Here is a 26,492-nt window from a genome sequence, read left to right on the forward strand (position 1 = left end):
GTGACACAGAGACAGACAGAGGGGCTGTGATAGGCCTCCTCGAGACCCCAGGGCGTTAACAACAGAGCTAGATTTACCCCCCATGCTCCCCACACTGTGCACTAGAGGAGCCAGAGCCATTGATCGTGGCTGCAGAGCTATGGAAGCCTCCATTAGAGCTGGGGCAATAGAACTGTACTGCTATTGATTCATGGGGCTGGCCCTGTTAATATTATTTATGGTGGAGGGCTACACAGCTCTCCGGCAGAGTAAGCCCCCCATAATAAGTGGTAATTGATGGCGGGGGAGGCATAGCCCCCCCCACTCTGACCCCGGCCCTGTGAAAGTCAGATGGATTGCCTCTAACACAGTTATGATTGATATGATCAGATTACATAACCTGCTACACAGGGCATGTGGGTCTCCTCAAGTGGGGCGCATTGATTTTTGATTAGGACGGCACTCAACACATCACAGAAAAGGCCAGGGAAAATACTTCCCGCAGGCCAGGCTCACTCTTCATGGTTTCCAAGGGGATTTTTACTCTTATATTTTCTGCTGCTGCGGTTTCTGTGATATAACAGTACTCCATAAAAGATCAACGGCAGGCTACACAGTTAATATCATTGGGGATCTTACATCACATGACAGCACAGAAGATCTTTTATCCATTTTGCATGGGCAGTATAAACCCCTAAATGTGTCTGTGTTAGCCAACACTCTAATCTTGATTCAAAATCATTCGAGCTGAGGTCGTTTGACACCTGAAATGCAATGACATACAACTCCTAGTCTTGAGTTACCCCTTTATCAGTTGTCTTTCCTCCCCATCATCCCCCTCTTTCTTTGTCTGTTCCACCCCAGCGACCCCTCGTCCCCTGCATTGACCTGAGCAGAAGCAGCTGTAAGTTTGTGAACAGCAGACCACCATGACAACGGCCATTACTGTGTCATTTCCTCCTTTTATCTCAGGGAAAAGTGACCCTGGATTTGACCTTCCAATCAAAACATCCTTTGTTTGAGTAAAGAAATTAATTCAGCACAGAATAACAGTTATCAAACCAAACGCCCAAGGCCCTACTCATCAAATCTGATTATGAAGAATTATGATCCCATTACAATTTTTATTTTATTTTATCTTCCTAGTCAATCTATACAAACACAAAACAATGGTCTACATGAATCAAAAATATGGGAGGATGTCCTCATCTAGTCACAATGGACAGCCCATGAAGTGGAGCAGCATATTGGAGCACTCCAAATTAACAATATAGCCCCTTAGCCACATGACAGGAAGACTCTCCTGGAGTACCTGTGCAGTAAATGGGGATTCACAATGGCTCAACTGTTGCATGAATAACTTTTCAGCCCCCCTCCTGAAGATCTGCTCAATTACTCTAGACAGATGGGCAACGTCCAGCAGAACTCAATGGTTTTCTGTGAGCCAGACATCGTTTTCATTCAGGCTGCGCACTGAGATGAAATCAAAATGTGTATGAAAAACATATTAGAGTTTCCCTGGAGGTCTGCCATGGTTCTGTGCCTGGTGCAAGGTGTTAAAGAGAGGATCTGTGTGTGGGTGTGTGTGTGTGTGTTGCAGGACTAGCTGTGATTAATGCCTCTTCATGACTTTTCTGACACCTCCGGCTGTAATGGCTCCCTCTTTTAGAACACGCCTAATTATCATTTCATTTCATTTAAGAATTCTGCCAATGTGGTGATACAACTTTTTTTGTTGGAGTAATATTTAGTCTGCACACCACGGCAACTGCCTGCCTCGCAGGTCGGACGGAAAAATGTCAGGGATGCAGGGAGAACTAACAAGGTAGTTATACGCCTTAAGAGATTTTTAATTTAGCTGGTTCATGATGGTAATTGAATGCAAACAGCAGGAAGGTATCAGTACCGCTGCTGTGTTAAGTGACCCTTGGCTGACCAACTGGAGAGGAACAAGGCAGGAGTTATGTGGCCTGAGCCAGGGCACTATACACCTGAACCAAAGAGACCACTTATTCATAACCATAATATTTCTACATTCCACTGAGGCAACGTCAACTCAAAACCAAATAAAGCCAAAGAAAATGGAGCCGTTGAGGGAAATTGGGTGACCTTTTGGAAATGAGTTTAAACTGAGAGGATATAACAAGCTATACAGGGGTGGAAAACAACGCTAACAGAATGTACATCATATAGTGGAAGAATACAAAATTAAAGGACAGGATATATAGTGCAATAGAGTATATAATAATAATAATAATATGTACTGTATATATATATATACAGTGCATTCGGAAAGTATTCTGACCCATTGACTTGTTCCACATTTTGCTATGTTACAAGCCTTATTCTAAAATGAATACATTGATTTTATTCTTCGTCAATCTACACACAATATCCCATAATAATAAATAAATAAAAAACTGATCACATTTACATAAGTATTCAGACCCTCTACTCAGTACTTTGTTGAAGCACCTTTGGCAGCGATTACAGCCTCAAGTCTTTTTAGCTATGACTCGATAATCTTGGCACACCTGCACTTGGGGAATTTCTCCCATTCTTTTCTGCAGATCCTCTCAAGCTCTGTCAGGTTGGATGGGGAGTGTCACTGCACAGTTATTTTCAGGTCTCTCCAGAGATGTTTGATCGGGTTCAAGTCCTGGCTCTGGCTGGGCCACTCAAGGACATTCACGTGTATATATATATATATACACCTTGCCTTTGTAGAAAATACATAATCTAGACAGCTAAAACCAACAATGTGATGTCAAAACAAGTTTAGATTTAGGTTAAAGAAAGTGTGCTTTATCAATTTACCTGGTTTTGCTAACCATTCATTTGGACAAAATCAAGACACCAATGTTCCTGTAATGCTTTTTGTATAAAAAAAGATTAAATTACAGCTCAAGATGTGCAAATTCTGAATTTGCAATTCATAGAGATTAATCATAGAAAATCATACAATTAACTCAATGGAAAACATATAGTTTGACTCTAATATAATAAAATATGGTGTAGTTCGGAGTCCTTAAGTTACATAAAAAATTGCTTAATTCCTATTGCCATTTATGGCTTTATTGCATGTGTGGGCAACCTTCCAGATACAGTAGGATTGATTACTCTAATGGTTTTCAACCCACCCATCCCTGTTCTCGCGCTCTTCCTCTCTCTCTACCCTTGACCCCACAGCCATGCTCTTTATCCCATCCTCTCCCTCATCAGCACAAGGTTGTACAGAATATGAACATTATGAGGTTTGGGTTCAGATCATAAAGGTTCAACAAATCAACCACTATGGATTTTGTGTTAGTGGAATCCATAGCTGTTGGACAAGGGTCACGATTTCAGACTTTAAAATACACTCCTGCCTCTAATTCATACTACCAAGTTAAACCTCCGACTGTCTGTACTACGGGTATTACAGTGATGGGGGAATGGGACAAAGAATGAAGGAAGGAAGAACACACAGCACTTAACAGTATACGTTCTAGAAACATTTATCTCACTGTAATCAAACTTCTTAATACAACATGATTTTACAGAAAGAAAATGAATAAGATAAAGTCATGTTGATTTTATTAAAGAGTCATAATTAGAGCTAATTGATCATTAAACTAACTCTGAATGTGTGAGCAGCACCGGGCTAAGCCCAGCAGGCCTCAGAGGCTTCACTCACACAGAGATGCACACACGCATACACATCCACAGTCCACACACACCTCCACAGTCCACGCACACCTCCACAGCAGCCAAGCGGGCCTGCAGAGGTAAAACACATGTCTGTTGAGTGCAGGACAGCCTGGCATGATTAATGATCTCCAATTAAGGCCTGGATGGCAGGTTTCATGGATTCATACTACCGGCTGGTCAGTCCGTCCACCCCCCAAATATAATCTGTCTCAGGCATGCCTGAACAGCCCTATACTACATCTACATCAACAACAACACAAACATACTCAGCTTTCCTCCTCCCAATCCCTCTGCAGGGACAAGACTCTATGCTGTCCAGACTTTTTTATTTTATTTCACCTTTATTTAACCAGGTAGGCCAGTTGAGAACAAGTTCTCATTTACAACTGCGACCTGGCCAAGATAAAGCAAAGCAGTGTGACAAAAACAACAACACAGAGTTACACATAAACAAACGTACTGTCAATAACACAAAAGAAAAGAAAAATAGAAAAATCTATGTACAGTCTGTGCAAATGTATAAGAGTAGGGAGGTAGACAATAAATAGGACCTAGAGGCAAAATAATGACCATTTGGAGCGGACTGGAGCGGACTGTGGCTTTCAGTGTAGAGAACCACGAGTCACTCTCAACACCCTGAAAGAGAGAGAGGTAAACTATGTTCACAGGTAATGAGACTTAACAGGGTTTGTGTATGTGACCCCTGTTAGCCTAATCTTCTGAGCCACCCTGCTGCTATGCAATGGAGGACCTGAACAATAAAGGTTCAATTAAAATGAAATTAAAATAAAACAACAGAGCCTCATCTACATCTACCTACTGTACCAACATATCAGGACACAGGCTTTCAGCTACTGTATTTGTTAAAGGGATACTTTTTGCTATGAAGCCCTTTATCTACTTCCCCAATCAGAAGAACTCATAGATCCCATTTTTATGTCTCTGCTGTACAGTATGAAGGAACTTAAAGGTAGTTTTGCGAGCCAACGCTGACTAGCATTAATGCAATGACTGGAAGTCTATGGTAACTGCTAGTATGCTAGCTGTGGTAACTACTAGCATGCTAGCTGTTGCCATACACTTCCAGTGATTGCTGGAAACTGCTAGCATCTTAGCTGTGTTAACTGCTCATTGTGCTAAAGCTAGTTAGCAATTGTACTAACGTTAGTTAGCAACTTCCTTCAAACTAGACGTAGAAACATACAAATGGTATCCATGAGTTCATCTGACCCTGGGGAAGTAAATAAAGGGCTTCATTGCCAAAACTCTGAAGTGTCCCTTTAATTAAATTAATATGCCATACCGTACTACACAGTAATAAGTACTATATCTGTAGCAACTCCAATGGCACACATTTCCACATTCTTTCCTTAATTTAATTTAGAACAGGGATGGGCAACTGGCAGGCCGCGACCCCTCTTTTGAAGGCCCGCGGGGGAAACTGTTCTCGAATTACTGTTCAGAGTTAGAATAGTAGTAGGTGCAATTTAAAAATAGTAGAAGGTGCGATTTAGAAATTTGGTTGTGCGTCTTCAGTTTTTCTTTTGATATGTCAGTAACTGACAGTCCCTCAATTAGCCCATGTGAGCGAACATATTTTTAAATTGGTAAATTAGTCCAGTGGCCATCTAAACGTGTAGTAATCATGGTCAAATCACCAACCGGAGGCCCCCATTGATTTTGTTAGTCACTCTCACTCAGATATCATATTAAAAACTGCATTCATTTCTCTCCACCCTATGGCAAAATGTGTAGAATTGCAGGAAATATGCTATAAGTGCTACCTTTTCTCTCTGCCCAGTGACAAAATTATCAAAATAGCATGAAATGGATTATAAAATGGCAAAATCTTCTATCTGCCCCATAGAGTTAGTTTTGCTTTAAAAATGCAACATGTTCTTTATGCCCAATGCGAAAATGTGTGGATTTGCAGGAAATTTACTCTAAAACCTTTTCTTTCCCCTGTCAAGAGGAGGGCTGCTAAAATGATTTGCTTGCAAGGTTGGGGTATGGATGTATGTACGCAGACCCGCAAGTTCAGATTTTTTTGTGGCCCCCACCCCCATCAAAGTTGCCCATCCCTGATTTAGAACAATTAGGCCAAAGGCACACATCTGTAAAGGAAAAGTAGATATTCCAACCAACCACATATCCTTGTTTATTAACCAGTTCTTTCCCTTATGATTTATTCACATTTTCTTCCCCTAGGCCTAGGCATTTGGGAAATATGCAGATCATTGGAATCGGCATTGGTTTGAGGAATCCAAGTGTGTTCATGGAGTTCTGCCTCTGCTCTCCAAACCGCTACGTTATTAGGGCTTGGAAAGCTTTCAATGGGAGGGGGAAGGGAAAGTCTGACAACAATTAAACACAAACCGCGTTTGTACTTGGTAAGGAGTAGCTGTTGTATTCCAAGCCCAGACAGCCTATGGGATGCAGCGGAAGTGCCATTAAAAGGAGAAAGGATGCGTGAACAGCTGTTTTCTGTGACGGCTTACACTGCATGCCATGCTTCCCTTCTGTAGTCGTGGGTCAGAGTTACCACATGCCCCCGGCAAGCCTTCTAAACTCCCTTCACATGGCACACACATGACAGTGTGATTGCATCGTGTGTGTGTGTGCGTGCACATTAGTGTGTTTCTGTGCGCACGTCAGTGTGTGTGTGTGTGTGTGTGTGTGTGTGTGTGTGTGTGTGTGTGTGTGTGTGTGTGTGTGTGTGTGTGTGTGTGTGTGTGTGTGTGTCTACGTGTGTCTACGTGTGTCTACGCGTGTGTGGATGTGTTTGTGTGTACATGTGTGTGTTTGTGGATGGGAAGGCGCCTCCCAATCAAGTCTGGTAGCCCTTCAGGGTCAAGCGCCTCTGGACAAGGGGAGGCCGGTTCCAAGAGCTGGGAAACACACTGTTTGTTTTATCATGTGCTTTGCCTTAATGAAACACATTCTACAGTACACATTTACATTGACGTAACATGGCCATCACAGACATTTACAGTGATGTAACATGGGCCTCACAGACATTTACAGTGACGTAACATGGCCCTCACAGACATTTACAGTGATGTAACATGGGCCTCACAGACATTTACAGTGACGTAACATGGCCCTCACAGACATTTACAGTGACGTAACATGGCCCTCACAGACATTTACAGTGACGTAACATGGCCCTCACAGACATTTACAGTGATGTAACATGGGCCTAACAGACATTTACAGTGACGTAACATGGCCCTCACAGACCTTTACAGAAACGTAGCATGGCCCTCACAGACCTTTACAGAAAAGTAGCATGGCCCTCACAGACCTTTACAGAAACGTAGCATGGCCCTCACAGACCTTTACAGAAACGTAACATGGCCCTCACAGACCATTACAGTGACGTAACATGGCCCTCACAGACCATTACAGTGACGTAATATGGCCCTAACAGACCTTTACAGTGACGTAACATGGCCATCACAGACCATTACAGTGATGTAACATGGCCCTCATAGACCATTACAGTGACGTAATATGGCCCTTACAGACCTTTACAGTGACGTAACATGGCCATCACAGACATTTACAGTGACGTAACGTGGCCCTCACAGACCATTACAGTGATGTAACATGGCCCTCACAGACCTTTACAGTGATGTAACATGGCCCTCACAGACCTTTACAGTGACGTAACATGGCCCTCACAGACCTTTACAGTGATGTAACATGGCCATCACAGACCTTTACAGTGATGTAACATGGCCATCACAGACCTTTACAGTGACGTAACATGGCCCTCACAGACCATTACAGTGACGTAATATGGCCCTAACAGACCTTTACAGTGACGTAACATGGCCCTCACAGACCTTTACAGTGATGTAACATGGCCCTCTCAGACCTTTACAGTGATGTAACATGGCCCTCTCAGACCTTTACAGTGATGTAACATGGCCCTCACAGACCTTTACAGTGATGTAACATGGCCATCACAGACCATTACAATGACATAACATGGCCATCACAGACCATTACAATGACATAACATGGCCCTCACAGACCATTACAATGACATAACATGGCCCTCACAGACCTTTACAGTGAAGTAACATGGCTCTCACAGACCTTTACAGTGATGTAACATGGCCCTCACAGACCTTTACAGTGAAGTAACATGGCTCTCACATACCTTTACAGTGATGTAACATGGCCCTCACAGACCTTTACAGTGATGTAACATGGCCCTCTCAGACCTTTACAGTGACATAACATGGCCCTCACAGACCTTTACAGTGATGTAACATGGCCATCACAGACCATTACAATGACATAACATGGCCCTCACAGACCTTTACAGTGAAGTAACATGGCTCTCACAGACCTTTACAGTGATGTAACATGGCCCTCACAGACCTTTACAGTGAAGTAACATGGCTCTCACATACCTTTACAGTGATGTAACATGGCCCTCACAGACCTTTACAGTGAAGTAACATGGCTCTCACAGACCTTTACAGTGATGTAAAATGGCCCTCACAGACCTTTACAGTGATGTAACATGGCCCTCACAGACCTTTACAGTGATGTAACATGGCTCTCACAGACCTTTACAGTGATGTAACATGGCTCTCACAGACCTTTACAGTGATGTAACATGGCCCTCACAGACCTATCCTTTCCTATAAAATAAGAGACACTCACACATACAGGAGTGCTTCATTAAGAGTCAGTCAGAGCGGAGGTCATTTGCATAATGTGTGTGTGTAGTCAGTCAGTGTTGTAGGCAGATGGTCCCTGTCTGAGAGGAGGGTTATGGTTTGGGGTGAGACTGCATGGAAGAATGTGATTAAATCTGTTTATGGGCCCCATCACTGCCACACGAGAGTCGGACCACCTGCAGCCTGGAGATCATTACGCCAGGGTCACGGGATATCCTACATGTAAACCCTGAGTCACTTCACCTCAAATTGGGTGTAAAGATCCCATTTCCTCTGGCCATGGACAAACTGAACCACCTGCAGTGAGCCAGGGCCACTGGATATGATGTCGTCAGGGGCTACGGAATCCATTACATTTACTTTATAAGACTATGATAAGGAGAGAGCAGGGAAGACAACGGAGGATAGCAGTGGATGATGGCAGACTAGTTTGATCGTCCTGTATTTCTTTCCACAATATAATACATTCTAGGAATGGGTTATATGAGTGACTTAAGAAATGTGTGTTTATAAAGTGTTTATAAAACTGGGCTATATAGTTTACCTTTCTAATGGTGGACTACTATTATCCAAGCTACATGTGTAATGGTAAAACGCCCAAATCAACAGTGTTTAGGACAGGATATTTTGAAATGGGAAAAAGAGTAAACAAATCTGCAACCCACAAGCAATGTCCAATGTTACCATATGTCTATCTCTTCATCTCCCCTGCTGCCCTCTAGGTTGGTGGTCTGTTCTGTGTTCAGGAAACATGCTCCTCCCACAGCCAGTCAGATCATAGTGCAGCACCTGCTCTACTCTGCTGGTGGCTTGTTGTTGGAGAGACGTCCCCACATCCACTCTAGATAATACAGTAGTGTCCTCCTCTTATTACTGGAACACTGCTGTCTCCACAAACACACTGAACAGACAAGACAAATCTGGACCTGCATGGAGACTGGGAAGGGTAGTGTAGTAGTGTCTCTGTGGTGAGATGTGTTACTGTATTCTGCAATATTCTTAAAATGTAATATTGTTCTTCACAAAATGTTGGTAAGAATCTATATCAATTCAACATGAGAGCACCACCAACAAGACCACATTTAACATCTGATAGTGGGAATGCTATTTGTAGTTAAAGATTTCACAAAAGCTTTTATACATATTTTTCATAATAATGTGTTTGGAATTGGGCAAAATTACAACTTATTACCATGAGGCACCTAATAGCTGGAGAGTCCGAGGGTTAGAGGCTAAGACAGCCTGGCAAATTACTTTCTATATTAGTATGGCAGAATACCGTTTCAAAACCTTCCAATTGCCAGGGCTCAATTATCCTAAGTGGTAGACAGGTGAAATAGCAGACAGGTGAATTAGGCCCTAATTTACCACTCATCGCACTGTGCCATAACGGTATATTACAGGTGATCCAGCCAAGGCACTGAAACACCAGTAAACTCTGCTCTAGGAGAGGAGACGCAAAATAACGTAGGTGTCATAATAATACACAATAGAGCACAATAAAACACACATGCAAATACTCACATACACACCTGCACACATGCACAAGCACACACACACACACACACTTTCCCCTGACTGGGAGTCAGATCAGCGAGCTCAGGCTGTGTCTTATATTAGATTGATGCATCCCATCTTCCAGACAGGTCTGAATCATGGGTCCAGCCACACACACAACCAGCAGCTCTGGAATGTCTGATAAAATGATATTAATTCCACACATTAATGAGATTAATGAATTTGCGGCGCTCAAAGCAAGAGGAACCAGGTTCTCTTTTTGTCTGGCCCTGAAATAATAATACCAAGGTAATTATAGAGCATCCATCAATCTAGCATACGCAACACCGCCACCGGACAGTCTAATTATCTCTCAGCATTTCTGAACTCCTCTCACTTTTCTCTCACCACTCATTTGTATTGTGTGATATGTTATTTTTTCATTAATGGAGGAAGTCCATTATGGCTCTGCGGCGTGTTACAGTGGCTGTCTGACAGAGCTAGGGGAAGTATGATGGAGAGCTGAGGAGCTGCAGATTGAGAGATCCAAAATTCACATGATTGATTGTGATGTCACCCAGTAAGAGGTGTGCATCACCCAGTTTGACAAAGTGCTCTTAGCTATCCTCTCTAAGGAAATAATGAAGATGTCTACAGCCAATATAGTCACCCAATATAATCACGATATTCAAGTAGGTAATTAACATTTCCCTCTCAATTATTTAATGTTGTTGACTTTGATTTACGGCCAATACAAATCAAAACATTTTACTTAAGTTCATTGTGCGTCACTGCAAAACTAAGTAAGGCTTTAGTGTCATATTACTATGTTGTTTGTTTGCTGTCTGACTTGTTAAGCTGCCAAATATATTCGTTATGGTGTACAGTATTCAAATAAACATTTACAACCCCTTTTTTTCACAGTAAGCTGCAGATTTGACATTCTGGTGCAAACTTCTGGATGTCTTTGGGTGTGGCCGCCAGTCGGCACAGGAACGTTTGCCACTTCCTGCTACCCCCTCACTTGCCTCTGCCTACTCCCACCCTCATCCGCCTCCATGCCAATCAGCCAAGGCAGCTGTACAAACACCCACAACAACACTGCTACTTCCCTCAAACAAACTCTTCTGCCATGACATCCGTACTGGAGTGGATTTCCAAAACAATAATAATTAACCAAGCTAAGCTGAGCTGTGCTGACTGAGGGGGGAACAGAACAACGAGAATGTTTTTCATTGGCTCTGACTGACTTCCATCCAATTCAGGCTAATTGTGAAGTGTACATACAGGCTGAGGCCAGGGAGGTGCTTCCTGGAGCGTCCCTCACTAATGGCTGAAGAGGATGGTCATTTCAGCGTAAAATGTAATGTCCCCCAGCTGTCCAAGCAACAGGGATCAAATCCCTCCTCCTCATCCCTCCATCCCTCATTCTTTAATGACCACACTGCAGCCAGCAGAGATGTCAGCCCAAAGGGCACTCCTCAAGAATGGAAGCTATGATTGTACCATCTGCTTTATCCCTGCTCTCCAGTTAATACAGTATTCCAGGTACTGACTGACACAATACACTACTACTACACATGTACAAATCATATTGCATACTGTACAGTCAATAATAAACTTTCTCCAATATTGAGAGAAATGTTGATGATATGCACCCATCCAAATGTCCCTTAACAACCCCTGAAAATCTATAGAAAAATGGGTGAGTATCCATTAACCGCTGACCTTGCAACAAATCATGTGCTAGACAGACAGGGTTATGATGTGTATAGTGTTTCAGCAAAGGGTTGTCTTGGGGGCACAGCCATCCAGTCTGATAAACACTCTTTAGCCCTCCGTCACAGGCTATGGAAGCTGACAAGCTAACTTACAATGTGTATGCATCCCAAATGGCACCCCTTTCCCTATTCAGTGCATTACTTGTGACCAGGGCCCATAGGAAGGTCACTAGCTGTGCACTCTGTAGTAGACAGGGTGCCATTTGGGATGTAGACTGTGTGCTTGGGTTACAGCTGTGGAGCCAACCGCCAGACAGGTTAACAGTAATATCTCCAAGTGGTTTAAACTTTCATTTCAATAAACTCATTAACATTTTAGACTAGTCATTCTCCGAGCTCGTTTCAAGTACCTCACGAATGGCTCATAAAAGCCTGTTTCTTTTTATAAACACTGTAGAAGTTATTTATCGAGCCTGGCATTGGGACACTTATTCAGAAGTGTGTTCCCCTCCTTTGTTTTTGCGCAGGAGCCATATAGCTGTACAGCGTTGACAGTCAGCTAAACAACTGGTAAAGGACATACAATGAGAACTGTGGGACGATTATAGCAGTAGGACCTGAGAGAAGACATCCATATCTGTAGAATTAAGAAAATACAACAAGTTTGATGAAGTATTTATATCAACGTACCAAGGAGTATGAATGGACCAATGCATAGATTACAATGCATATGAATGCTATATAGAGAGCAATTACAAGACCAAATCACCAAACACTCAACAACAACAACAGTTATAAACCAACTAGGACCATCATCAACTACAGCCTTTGCCTTCATTTCAGACGCACAAGACACATCTTTCCATTCAATTTGTCATGTTGTCTGTGATCCTGGCCTATATTTCACCACATCATTATGTTGTCCCCAGAGGCAGAGGGCTGGGTTGCCCTGAGGGCGAGAGAAAGCTCCTCTCACAGACAGACAGCTGTGGCAGACGGCACCATGACACTGGGAGTGGGATGAAGATGTACACAATGACATGCAGAAGCACATCTTCTCTACAAAACAAATTACTACATGTCACCATAATGGAGGACCTCTCAATATAAGGCTCTAGTGTTCATTACTATGATGTCACCACCATGATCACTGGATGGGGGCAGGGTTGATTACAAAGTAAATATGGATTTCTAACTCATAAGAGAAATTGATACCATGTTGCACAATAAAGACAACGCACAACATTAAAAACAATGACAACTAATGTAGCAAAATATGATGTTAAGCTTGGGTAAACAATTAAGTCATTCTAAAAGATGGGTTTTTGCAGCCATTGTCAGCACCAGGCCACCAGAGCCTGGCCTCTCATAACTCGCTGAAGACATAGGCCTTGACCTATCTGCACAGTAAGGAGAGGCTTGCTCCCTTGGCTTCAATACTGCAATTCAGTCTATGTGGCGGTCCATGTAGCATCTTTAAACTGAGTTATTCTCCCAGGTCTCAGATGTATCACCTTGCCAGATCAACTTGTCTGGTTTGGGGCGATTCATTTTCCGACCCCTCTCCCAAGTTATCTAAATGGATTGTAGAATAATCTGCCGTGCCCTGTAACCATACCACCGAATAATTATTCTGTGTTCAAACAGCTTTGACAGGAAAAATTAGTAACAATCACCCAGAGAGCAGGTGTGTTTTTCCTTCCTCTTTTTTCCTCTGAGTGCCTGCAGCAGAAATGGTTGTGTACAAGGCTGGTATTGATTTTGAAACCATTTGACAAAGGATAAATAAGATGGGAGAGAAGGAGGCCTTAGCCATGAGGTTTTGATCAATCAACATGTCACAGCTGGCACAAAATTCAATTGTTATTTATCAAAATCCCCTGCTTGGTTAGGATACCATGAAGTGCTGCTATGCAGAGCTCTTAAGAACCCATGAAGCTCGCCACATACTGTACACACATCATTGCTTTTCAAATGGATTACATGACTGAAATATTTACTTGTGAAAACAATACTTCTAATGTAATGAGGATTGTAAAGATGATACAGGACTAATCACAGTTGAAAGGTATAAGGATACTAGGTTACATAAACATACAGTATGTCTATAACATGGAGAGGCCGAAGCAGAGACGGTAGGAAGAGTATAATACATGTTCCAACTGAATCAAATGACTGATTTTATCCTTGAGGATCTGCCCGGACCATATGGTGTTTTACATATAATACACTCCATTGAACTTACTTATATGGCCTCAATAGACTCCATTTCTAACGACCATGATTTCTACACATAAAATGATGGGCCAAAGGTCAGGACCGACCAGTCATTTCACAACCATACAGACTGATGAGGAGAACATACAGGTAACTGACAAAAATAAACACTTAAGTAAATGAGGGATACAAAGTATATTGAAAGCAGGTGCTTCCACACAGGTGTGGTTCCTGAGATAATTAAAAAATGAACATCCCAAAATGACCAGGTGTTCATTGTTTTGGCTCCTATGACTAGAAGTAGAGATCTTAGTGACTTTGAAAGAGAGGTCTCAAAGGAGCATGGGGGTTTAAAGGGTGTGTGTGTGTGTGTGTGTGTGTGTGTGTGTGTGTGTGTGTGTGTGTGTGTGTGTGTGTGTGTGTGTGTGTGTGTGTGTGTGTGTGTGTGTGTGTGTGTGTGTGTGTGTGTGTGTGTGTGTGTGTGTGTGTGTGTGTGTGTGTGTGTGTGTGTGTGTGTGTGTGTGTGTCAGTCACCAGATCTCAACCCAATTTAACATTTATGGGAGATTCTGGAGTGGTACCTGAGACAGCGTCTTCGACCCCGATCAACAAAACACCAAATTATGGAATTTCTCGTGGAAGAATGGTGTCTCGTCCCTCCAATAGAACTCCACATACTAAGTGGAATCTATGCCAATGCACATTGAAGCCGTTCTGGCTTGTGGTGGCCCAACGCCCTATTGAAAACGTTATGTTGGTGTTTCCTTTATTTTGGCAGTTACCTGTATAACTCTTTACTCAACATTTGTGATGTGTGTTTTTACGTCAACACTTCTGATTACTGAGGATAAAATAGATTTTAGTCATCTAGAAAAGTCATACAAAATGGAAGAACATAAGTAAAGCTGATTTCCACAGCACATTAGTTACTATGTTGTATATTGATCTTGAAAATGTATTATGTTTAAAATCCCCCCTCAGCTATGTGGTGTATAAAAAGTTATTTCAAGGGAAGGTATTCCAATTCTGCTGCCTTGAAAAAATCCTCTCTGTGACACGTCTACTTAAGACAAGGGAAATTATGAACGAAAGCTCACTTCCAAATGTAAGACTAATCAATCTGAAATGCTTATGACAATTAACATAGTGGGGATGGAGTCAGTGCTGGGTGTTTTGACAGCTTAGATTTGTATTAAACCTGTACTAATGGGATCATTTTTCTCCTGAAAAAGGTACTCCTTTAAAGCAGCAGCAATCAATTATTATGAATTATGCAGACATTGAATTAAGGTCGAATGTCATTAATATGTCTCATTAGTTTGCATTGACTAAGGAGACTTCCACCCTTCCTCCTTCCCCTCCCTGCTATTCCATCAAAGGACGAATAGGAAAAAAAGATTGAAAGTAACATTATTTGCATTCAGCAGAGACTAGAGACTAGAAACACGTTTGCCTTTATGTCAATGTCAAATGGAGGGTTTGTGATGCCTCTCTGTTGCAGGCAGGACAGGAGAGGAAGGGAATAGCATGCCAGGACTTCTTTATTCATCTCAAATATTTCTAGTGATGCATTAGTGTCAGGATGCGCCATTTTCATTTCTCAGCAGAGAGAGGACCAGGCAGCGGTCTGACAGCCCAGGCGGATGTGTAAATACAAAGGAAAACACTTAACTATGACATCATTTGCGGTGGGTTATTAATCTTGCTTTTTAAGGGCCTGTGTGTCCTGCCTGGCTCCTCCTGCTATATCCACACGTGTATACACACATTCGCACAGATACTAGCGCACACACTTGTGCACACACACACTTGTGCAGACACACACTTGTGCAGACACACACACACACACTTGTGCAGACACACACACACACACACACGCACACACACACACCATAGCCAGTGTTGGTTCCGAACTAAGTTATCCAAAAAAATATCCATTAAGGAGATAGATGGATTTAACTGGGTGACGGTTGGCTGCTTTGAAAACAAAAGGAGCTCACAGAGAGGGTGGGTTACGGTTAGGGCTACAGTACATGTACAATGGGAGCCATTGTTTGAGTAGTGCTGTTTAAAATATACCACACAGGACATAATGGCTGCCTACCAGTAAAACCACTATGTCTCACGGCCTGGCTGATGACTGAGTCATCTGCCCAGTGGAACACAACAAAACAGCTAGCAGGCCAGGGAGGCAGCCACAGGGCTATTACCCAAGTGGCACCCTATCCTTATATATAGTGAACTACTTTTGACTAGAGGTCTATGGGTCAAAAGAAGTGCACTACAAAGGGAATAGAGTACATTTCAGATGCACCAGGGTTTTAGATTAATGTACAGTGCATTGGGAAAGTATTCAAACCCTTTGAAATATCACATTTTCATAAGTATTCACACCCTTTACTCAGTACTTTGTTGAAGCATATTTGGCAGCGATTACAGCCTTGAGTCTTCTTGGGTATGATGCTACAAGCTTGGCACACCTGTATTTGGGGAGTTTCTCCCATTCTGATCTGCAGATCCTCTCAAGCTCTGTCAGGTTGGATGGGGAGCGTCGCTGCACAGCTATTTTCAGGTCTCTCCAGAGTTGTTCGACCAGGTTCAATTCCGGGCTCTGGCTGGGCCACTCAAGGACATTCAAAGACTTGTTCCGAAGCCACTCCTGCGTTGTCTTGGCTGTGTGCTCAGACTGGAGCGGAGTGCTCTGGAGCAGGTATTTATCAAGGGTCTCTCTGTACTTTGCTCTGTTCATCTTTCCCTTGATGCTGACTCCGATCATTTTTCCCTCAATCCTAATCTCCCAGTCCCTGCCTCTGAAAAACACCACCACAGCATGATACTGCCACCACCATGCTTCACCGTAGGGATGGTGCCAGATTTCCTCCAGATGTGACGCTTGGCAATCAGGCCAAATAGTTCAATCTGGGTTTCATCCGACCAAAGAATCTTGTTTCTCATGGTCTGAGAATCTATAGGTTGTCATGTGCCTTTTACTGGGGAGTGGCTTCTGTCTTGCCACAATTATTTTTTATACATTTGCAAAAATGTCTAAAAACCTGTTTTCATTATTGGGTATTGTGTGTAGATTGATGAGGAATCAAATTTATTTTATACATTTTTGAATAAGGTGGTAACGTAACAAAATGTGGAAAAAGTCAAGAGGCCTGAATACTTTCCTAATGAACTGTATACTGTACCTACAGCTGACCTATTTCAAATCAAATGCATCTTTATTTGCCACATGTGCCGAATACAACAAGTGTAGACTACAGTGAAATGCTTACTTACAAGCCGTTAACCAACAGTGCAGTTCAAGAAGAAGAAAATATATACCAATAAAAAGTAACACAATAACAATAACAAGGCTATATACAGGGGGCACCGGTACTGAGTCAGTGTGCAGAGGTACAGGCTAGTTAAGGCAATCTGTACATGTAGGTGGGGGCGAAGTGACTATGCATAGGTAATAACTAAACAGCGAGTAGCAGTACTGAACTACTCTGTAGCGCCTTACAGTCAGATGCCGAGCAGTTGCCATACCAGGCGGTGATGCAACCGGTCAGGATCATCTCGATGGTGCTACTGTAGAACCTTTAGAGGACCTGGGGGCCCATGCCAAATCTCTTCAATCTCCTGAGGGGGAAAGGCTTTGTCGATGGTGTTGGAGTCGTGTTTGGCCACGCAGTTGTGGGTGAACAGGGAATACAGGAGGGGACTAAGTACACATCCCTGAGGGGCCCCAGTGTTAAGGATCAGCATGGCAGACATGTTGTTGCCTACTATTACCACCTGAGGGCAGCCCGTCAGGAAATCCAAGATCCAGAGAGAGGTGTTTAGTCCCAGAGTCCTTAGCTTAGTGATGAGCTTCGTGGGCACTATAGTGTGAACGCTGAGCTGTAGTCGATAAATAGCATTCTCACATAGGTGTTCCTTTTGTCCAGGTGAGAAAGGGCGGTGTGGAGTGCGATTGAGATTGCGTCATCTGTGGATCTGTTGGGGTGGTATGCGAAACGGAGTGCGTCTAGGGTGTCCGGGAGGATGCTGTTGATGTGAGCCATGACCAGCCTTTCAAAGCACTTCATGGCTATCGACATGAGTGCCACAGGGCGGTAATCATTTAGGCAGGTTACCTTCGGTTCCTTGGGCACAGGGACAATGGTGGTCTGTTTGAAACATGTAGGTATTACAGACTCGGTCAGGGAGAGGTTGAGAATGTCAGTGAAGACACTTGATAGTTGGTCCACGCATGCTTTGAGTACACGTACTGGTAATCCGTCTGGCCCAGCGGCTTTGTGAATGTTGACCTGTTTAAAGGTTTTGTTCACACCGGCTACCAAGAGCGTTATCACACAGTCATCCAGAACAGCTGGTGCTCTCGTGCAAGCTTCAGTGTTGCTTGCCTCGAAGCGAGCATAAAACACATTTATTTCGTCTGGCAGGCGCGCGTCACTGGGCAGCTCACGTCTGGGTTTCCCTTTGTAGTCCGTAATAGTTTTCAAGCCCTGCCACATCCGACGAGCGTCAGAGCTTGTGAAGTAGGATTCAATCTTAATCCTGTATTGACACTTTACTTATTTGATGGTTCATCTGAGGGCATAGCAGGATTTCAAATAAGGGTCCGGATTAGTCTCCTGCTCCTTGAAAGCGGCAGCTCTAGCCTTCAGCTTGATGCAGATGTTGCCTGTAATCCATGGCTTCTGGTTGGGATATGTACGTACAGTCACTGTGGGGACGACGTCATCGATGCACTTATTGATGAAGCCGATGACTGAGGTGGTGTATTCCTCAATCCCATTGAATGAATCCCTGTACAGTCCTGTAGTGTACCATCCGCGTCATCTGACCACTTCCGTATTGAGCGAATCACTGGTACTTCCTGCTTTAGTTTTTGCTTGTAAGCAGGAATCAGGAGGATAGAATTGTGGTCATATTTGCTAAATGGAGGGCGGGGGAGAGCTTTGTATGTATCTCCGTGTGTGGAGTAAAGGTGGTCTAGGACTTGTTTCCGCCTGGTTGCACATGTGACATGCTGGTAAAAATGTGGTAAAACTGATTTAAGTTTGCCTGCATTAAAGTCCCCGGCCACTAGGAGCGCCGCTTCTGGGTGAGCATTTTCTTCTTTGCTTATGGCCTTATAGAGTTGGTTGAGAGCGGTCTTAGTGCCAGCTTCGCTTTGTGGTGGTAAATAGAAGGCTACGAATAATACAGATGAGAACTCTCTTGGTAGATAGTGTGGTCGACAGCTTATCATAAGGTACTCTACATCAGGCGAGCAATACCTTGAGACTTCTTTAATATTAGACATTGCACCAAGCTGTTAATGACAAAAGACAAAAAGACACACACCCCCATCCCTCGTCTTACCAGAGGTAGCGTCTCTGTTCTGCCGGTGCATGGAAAAACCCGCCAGCTCTATATTGTCCGTTTCTTCGTTCAGCCACATCTCGCTGAAACATAAGATGTTACAGTTTTTAATGTCCCGTTGGTAGAATAATCTTAATAGTAGGTGATCAATTTTATTTTCTAACAATTGCACGTTAGCAACGAGAATGGAAAGCATTGGGAGCGTACTCGCTCGCCTCCGGTTTCTCAGAAGGATCCCCGATCTGCGTCCCCTTTTCCGGCGTCTTTTCTTCACAGCAGGATATCCTTCTCCTAAAGAAAAAAGGTTCTTCCAGTCCGCGGTGAGTAATCGCTTTTCTGATGTCCAGAAGTTATTTTCGGTCATAAGAGGCGGTACCAGCAACATTATTTACACAATAAGTAAAAAAATAAGTTACACAAAACCCCCCCAAAATAACAAAATTTCACAATTGGTTGGGAGAATGTAAAACGTCAGCCATGTTCTTCAGAGCCATCCTTATTTGTATGTAATGTAGTGTGTATATTTCAAATGTTAAAGACAGTGAGGTGTAGCGTCCAGATATCAAAAGCTATCCAGGTGTCTGCTTCCCTGGTAAAGAACCAATCCTGGATGAGTATGCGTCACATATTGAATGTATACATGTATACAAGTCGACCACAAGGTTGTTACAGGCCATTGCTGCCTTAGAGGTAGCTACAAATACACATGTTAAAGTGGTAAACGTGTTACACTTGTCTACGGCAGTGTTGGTCTTTGGTTTGAGTGAGACAGTGAGCTGGTGGTAACGGTAGTGGTGGTTGTGTTGCCTAAATAGCCTATACTAAAGTACACTAGAAGAGGGAGGGGAGATACTGACAGGGTCTTTAGAGTGCAGGGGCCATGTACATTCAGTAGGTGCGTGGGAAGTATTAGTATTCCCAGTCATGTCCCTCACATACACACAAAGACACCCAGCCCTGGCTACTGCTTATTCATGGCTCATTCTCTCCAAACCCAAAACATCTACTAGGCATGAATGCAATGCATAAAATAGCCATATCTCACGTGAAAAAATAAATAGCTATGCCTCACATTACAGCAGAGTTTAAAAGGCATTAGCTTTGATTGTTTTGTCTTCGAGGTATTCAAAATCGCAGACTGTAATGACCCCACCAACATCTAAAAGCAAGGCCCTCCACTTCCTTGCTGTCCTCATTATATTCCAAACAGAAACTAGACATCTACCAGGGACAATGACCCATGTATCATCTCTTCAACCACTGAATCAGGGGTGATGAAATATATCTCTGTTGCAGAGCCACGTGCAGTAACCACCAGCCGATGATGAGCTGTCAGTCTTCCATTACAGCTATCCATTTCAATTTCACAGCTCTGACATTTCTCAGTAAAGCCACAGAATACACTCATTATGCAACCCAACACAAACCCCATGGCCTAATGACCAGGAGAGAATAGACCAGCGTAACTGTGTATAAATACAGGACATGTTACCTACTGCTCTCCATCATTACGCAACGCTCCTCCATTCAGTACTAGTTGTCTTTAACAGATAGAGGACGGAGGGTCACACAGACTAGCCTTTAGTTTACAAGGAAGGGAGAGCTTCTCTTAAAGGAGGAATGGAAACCTTAGCCTCTCGCCTTGTTGAATTCTATCCAGGTCCACTTCAATTAATTACACTTAAATAAATAATGCGCAAGGAGCCTTTTTAGGGGTTTTATTCTAGAGACATAAAAGCCGTTAATTATCACTCTCAAGGTGAGAGAGGAAGATAAGGGGGAGTGAAGTGTGGATTGAAGGAAGGTAACAAACAGAATGTCAAATGAACTACTTTCAAAACCACACAGAGAACCAAAGATCAACAAGGAAAGTCTCATATTTGTTTGGGTGGTTGTCAGACAGGACTCCTTGATATGGACAATATGGAAGAGGTGCTCGCTGAACAGAGCATCGAGGGAAGAGCACCACAAGTCTGAATTACTCTTACTTGTTTTTGAGTGTCCAGGGGGGAAGGGAGGCAGGTGAAGTTTGTCCTTATTACCAATGTCAGAGATTCGATTAAGCACAAGGAAAGCAAATGATCCCAATGAACTAATGATTAATCCAGCAGGTCTATTTACTAATGTACCAGAATGCATTAGAGGCATAAGTTAATGGGGACAGGACATCAATTCAAATACAAATGAACCACATTTGCATCGGACGCTTATTGACTGGTGTAACAAAACGAATTACAAAAGGTAATCTACTTATAAACCTTAGAGACAGATGAAACATGATTTCCTACATATCTGCGATTTGACTCAGGTCTGATCCTTGCCTCTGGAAATGACAGATGTCAATGCAATCTGACTGGGCTAGTCAGTGGTCAGAATAGAAATATGGTCTGAGTAAAGAGAAAAATGGATAGAGAACAGCTTCAAATATCACCCACCCAAAAATAAACCACTGCAGCTGTTGGACAATGGTGATTCTCAATTCCTGCTCCGATTTAGAAAAATCCTGAGATGGATAGCTGGTCCTATAAATGAATGTGCAGTAAATCAAAATTAATGACATGATTAAACATGATCAATGCAGTGTGCCGTCTTACCATAGCAGTGCCTGTGGTGGGAACGTTCCCACACTCTCTTAGGGTAAGCGCTAAGCGCTAGTGCCACTATGGTTACTGTCAGGCAGGGCAGAGCTCCAGAGAAGGGCTCCTGGGGTGACAGTGCTGTGGCATCTTCAGAGATGGCGGTTATATCAGTGCGATGTGGTGCGCTATGGCAGGGCCTTCGCAGAGGTGCTTTAAAACACTCCCTCCCTCCATCCCTCCCTCTCTCCCGCTCGGTGGATGAAAGCGGGCGACTTAATCCTCACTTTGTTCTGGTACACAGATGAACATGAAAGCCCCACTTCTGTGGATTGCTTCCCTCTGGGCCCTTAGGCACAACGCTGGACCAGGAGCACCAGTCTTATCAATAATGCTCTGCTCTTAACTGGAGCCTTCAATTGGGGGAAAATATGCCACAATTTCACAGGAATCTGTCCCATCCTTCTCTCCTTCCCTCCCCCTCATTCCCAGCGGTAATGACGCTTTTGCTAGCTTGTCTAATACCATCTAGTAAGTGATTTTTGGGAGGAAGGGACCTGTCCTCATATTACTGAACTTCTCCATTCTCTTTGGGGGAAAGGAGGGTTAAGGGTTAAAAAAGAGAGAAAGCAGCTATTTCTATTTGATGTTTCGTTCTGGGATTGATCTAGTAGGAAAGGCCTGCGTTCTGAAAGTGGGATTATTGGCTTGGCTGGCTCTCCTCAGATGTCATCTTTGAACAGTCTTGTAAAGTGCGCTACTTCCAGGCTGCTGCTGAACTGATTATGAACTCATCAAAAGAGAACCTGTCTCCATATTAATGAACCTCTCCGTTCTCTTGACACAGGGCCCGTCTTCTCACACATACCTGTCACACTGTGAGAACCGCTACTGCTGCTGCTTTCCTGGAAACAGCAGAACAAAGGTTTGATCCTCTCGGTCTCAGTCCCCCACCCAAGTGTCTCCTCCTCCTCATCCTCACATCCTGACTGTGATGCTTCTGGGGCATACTGCTTATCAGGGTATGGGAGGTGTCAGAACCCACATGAGTATCCTGCAGTATGTATTGTAGTGTTTTGTGGACATGACTGTAATATATTGTAGCAACACCTGCTGACTAGGGTTAGCTAAAATGACTACCAGACTATGCCAGTTCCTGAAGGGGACACCTCAACCAGAACATAAGACACAGGTTCATGACAGGCCACCTATTGAGTTGGTCAACAGTTCTGAGAAATGCAATGGGCCAGAAAGAAGCGCTACACAATTGAGGGAGAACCTCAGAGGAAATCCCCGGCATGAGATCCCCAAGGACAGCATGTTCAAATCAAAACATTATAGTAAGCCCTACCCGGTCGAGGGATACTACAATGTGTAATATAGCATTCTACAGTATACTACAAAACATTATAGTAAGCCCTACACGATTGAGGGATACTACAATGTGCAGTATAGAATTTTCTAAATCCAGGATGAATATGATAATTTTCACCCAATAACAGGACAGTGACTGCAGGGCTTTGTAAAGAGAGACAGAATTGAGAAGGGAGGAGTAGAGAAGGAAACAGGACATCTGCTTTCAGATGAGCATGTCCCACATTTAGTGAAAGGCGGAGGGGATGGGTGTTGTGTTTTTGAGGGGGGTGTAGTGTTTCCTGGAGGTTGCAGGGTGTTGCTGGAGTTGTGATGTTGCCAGTCACACACACACAGAGAGAGAGAGAGAGCATGAGCGAGAGAGAGAGAGCGAGAGAGCGAGAGAGAGCGTGAGAGAGAGAGCGAGAGAGAGAGAGCGAAAGAAAGAAAGAAAGAAAGAAAGAAAGAAAGAAAGAAAGAAAGAAAGAAAGAAAGAAAGAAAGAAGAAAGAAAGAGATATGGAGGAAGAGAGAGAGAAAGAGGGAGTGATTTGAGAGAAAGAACAAGAGAGAAAGAGAAAGAGAGAACGAGTGAAAGAGAGAAAAAGAAAGAGAAGGGGGCATGGTTGGGCTGAACTGTAATTGATAATGTAAAGGCAGATGGGGGTCTCCAGGGAGACGAAGGGGAAGAATCGAAGCAGATGGTCTAATTGCCAACTTATTTATGTGTAGCAGAGAACACCCCCCCATCCACATGGTATGATGGATCATTATAGCTCGCTGTGCATAAACACCAATATGCTTTTAAATCTGGATGGCAAAGCTCAACAAATCTCCACAAAGCCAATAGTATCATATTTCAAAGGCTGCTGTCAAGAGGTGTGCTGAACAACCATGCAAAAAATAAAGAATCCCATTAAAGACCATAAGGCCCTACAACCGCCACCTTCCCCTATCACATCACCACCAAATAGAAGAAATAGGACGTTTGCCAAGTGGAATATACAGGGTTTAGTTTTGTCTTTAATGAGTGGTGCTGTGATGGCAGATTCACAAGAGAAGTGCCAAGCTAACAACAGTAACATACACTCAGGCCCAAGAAACATCCAGGACTTGCTGTAGTGTCTTCCTGCCTAACTCCCTCCCTCCCTCCCACACACACACACACACACACACACACACACACACACACACACACACACACACACACACACACACACACACACACACACACACACACACACACACACACACACACACACACACACACACACACACACACACACACACACACACACACACACACACACACACACACACACACACACACACACACCATGGGGTGAGTGTGGTTAGTAGTGACCTACTGATAGGGTTAACAGTGATGCTGCTGTGGACAGGGACAGATTGGTTAATATGGCTGTGTCTTCTGTGCTCCCACACTGCTCCTGGGTTAACTCTATTAATGCCACACCACTCCGGCTTCTTCATATTTACTAAGACACTTTCATCTCCACACTCTGTAATTGCTCTCTTAATGTGAATGCACTGAAGGCCATCCATTGGGCTGAAATTACACAGGATCCTCCTCAACTCTGGCTCTCATAAAGACACTTCAATACTAACATGGTTGGATTCCAGGGTTGGATTATAGCTTTGAGCTACTGCACTATATCATTTGACCTGAATCATCTGTCTTTGTAGAAAAAAAATCACATCAGTTTGATGAAAATATTGTTGTTGAGAAAATGGAGCTTTGACCAGTGTGTCTTCCTCACAAAATAGCACTACATTTTGCATGAATGGAATGGCTCTTTAAACAGAGCACTTTGGAGTGAGTGAATGGTTCGTGCATTCTTATATTGTGTGCCTGTCAGTGTCAAATCAAACTGTATCATTTTCCATTGACATTGGCTCACTTTCCTTATACAATATAAACACATCCATCAAGGTAGAAGTAAGCCAATACCATAAAACATTTTTTTAAAAATCAATATTGACTCATGTGTGTCAACAATATCTGTCATTGAAAAAAGTGAAAAAACATCCACTAAGTCAGGAATATGTGTCATTAAATGTGGAATGTATAACCGACATCTCCCCAGGCCTCCCATATTCAGCATTCCTCTGCAACGCCAGTCAGTGTGATTATTCACTAAGTCAGGAATATGTGTCATTAAATGTGGAATGTATAACCGACATCTCCCCGGGCCTCCCATATTCAGCATTCCTCTGCAACGCCAGTCAGTGTGATTATTCACTAAGTCAGGAATATGTGTCATTAAATGTGGAATGTATAACCGACATCTCCCCGGGCCTCCCATATTCAGCATTCCTCTGCAACGCCAGTCAGTGTGATTATTCACTAAGTCAGGAATATGTGTCATTAAATGTGGAATGTATAACCGACATCTCCCCGGGCCTCCCATATTCAGCATTCCTCTGCAAACGATTATTCACTAAGTCAGGAATATGTGTCATTAAATGTGGAATGTATAACCGACATCTCCCGGGCCTCCCATATTCAGCATTCCTCTGCAACGCCAGTCAGTGTGATTATTCACTAAGTCAGGAATATTTGTCATTAAATGTGGAATGTATAACCGACATCTCCCGGGCCTCCCATATTCAGCATTCCTCTGCAACGCCAGTCAGTGTGATTATTCACTAAGTCAGGAATATGTGTCATTAAATGTGGAATGCATAACCGACAGGCCTCCCATATTCAGCATTCCTCTGCAACGCCAGTCAGTGTGATTATCCACTAAGTCAGGAATATGTGTCATTAAATGTGGAATGTATAACCGACATCTCCCCAGGCCTCCCATATTCAGCATTCCTCTGCAATGCCAGTCAGTGTGATTATCCACTAAGTCAGGAATATGTGTCATTAAATGTGGAATGTATAACCGACATCTCCCTGGGCCTCCCATATTCAGCATTCCTCTGCAATGCCAGTCAGTGTGATTATCCACTAAGTCAGGAATATGTGTCATTAAATGTGGAATGTATAACCGACATCTCCCCGGGCCTCCCATATTCAGCATTCCTCTGCAACGCCGGTCAGTGTGATTATTCACTAAGTCAGGAATATGTGTCATTAAATGTGGAATGTATAACCGACATCTCCCCAGGCCTCCCATATTCAGCATTCCTCTGCAACGCCGGTCAGTGTGATTATTCACTAAGTCAGGAATATGTGTCATTAAATGTGGAATGTATAACCGACATCTCCCCGGGCCTCCCATATTCAGCATTCCTCTGCAACGCCAGTCAGTGTGATTATTCACTAAGTCAGGAATATTTGTCATTAAATGTGGAATGTATAACCGACATCTCCCCGGGCCTCCCATATTCAGCATTCCTCTGCAACGCCAGTCAGTGTGATTATTCACTAAGTCA

The sequence above is a fragment of the Oncorhynchus keta genome, unplaced genomic scaffold (genome assembly GCF_023373465.1).
Source record: "Oncorhynchus keta strain PuntledgeMale-10-30-2019 unplaced genomic scaffold, Oket_V2 Un_scaffold_275_pilon_pilon, whole genome shotgun sequence".
In the NCBI taxonomy this organism is placed as follows: Eukaryota; Metazoa; Chordata; class Actinopteri; order Salmoniformes; family Salmonidae; genus Oncorhynchus; species Oncorhynchus keta.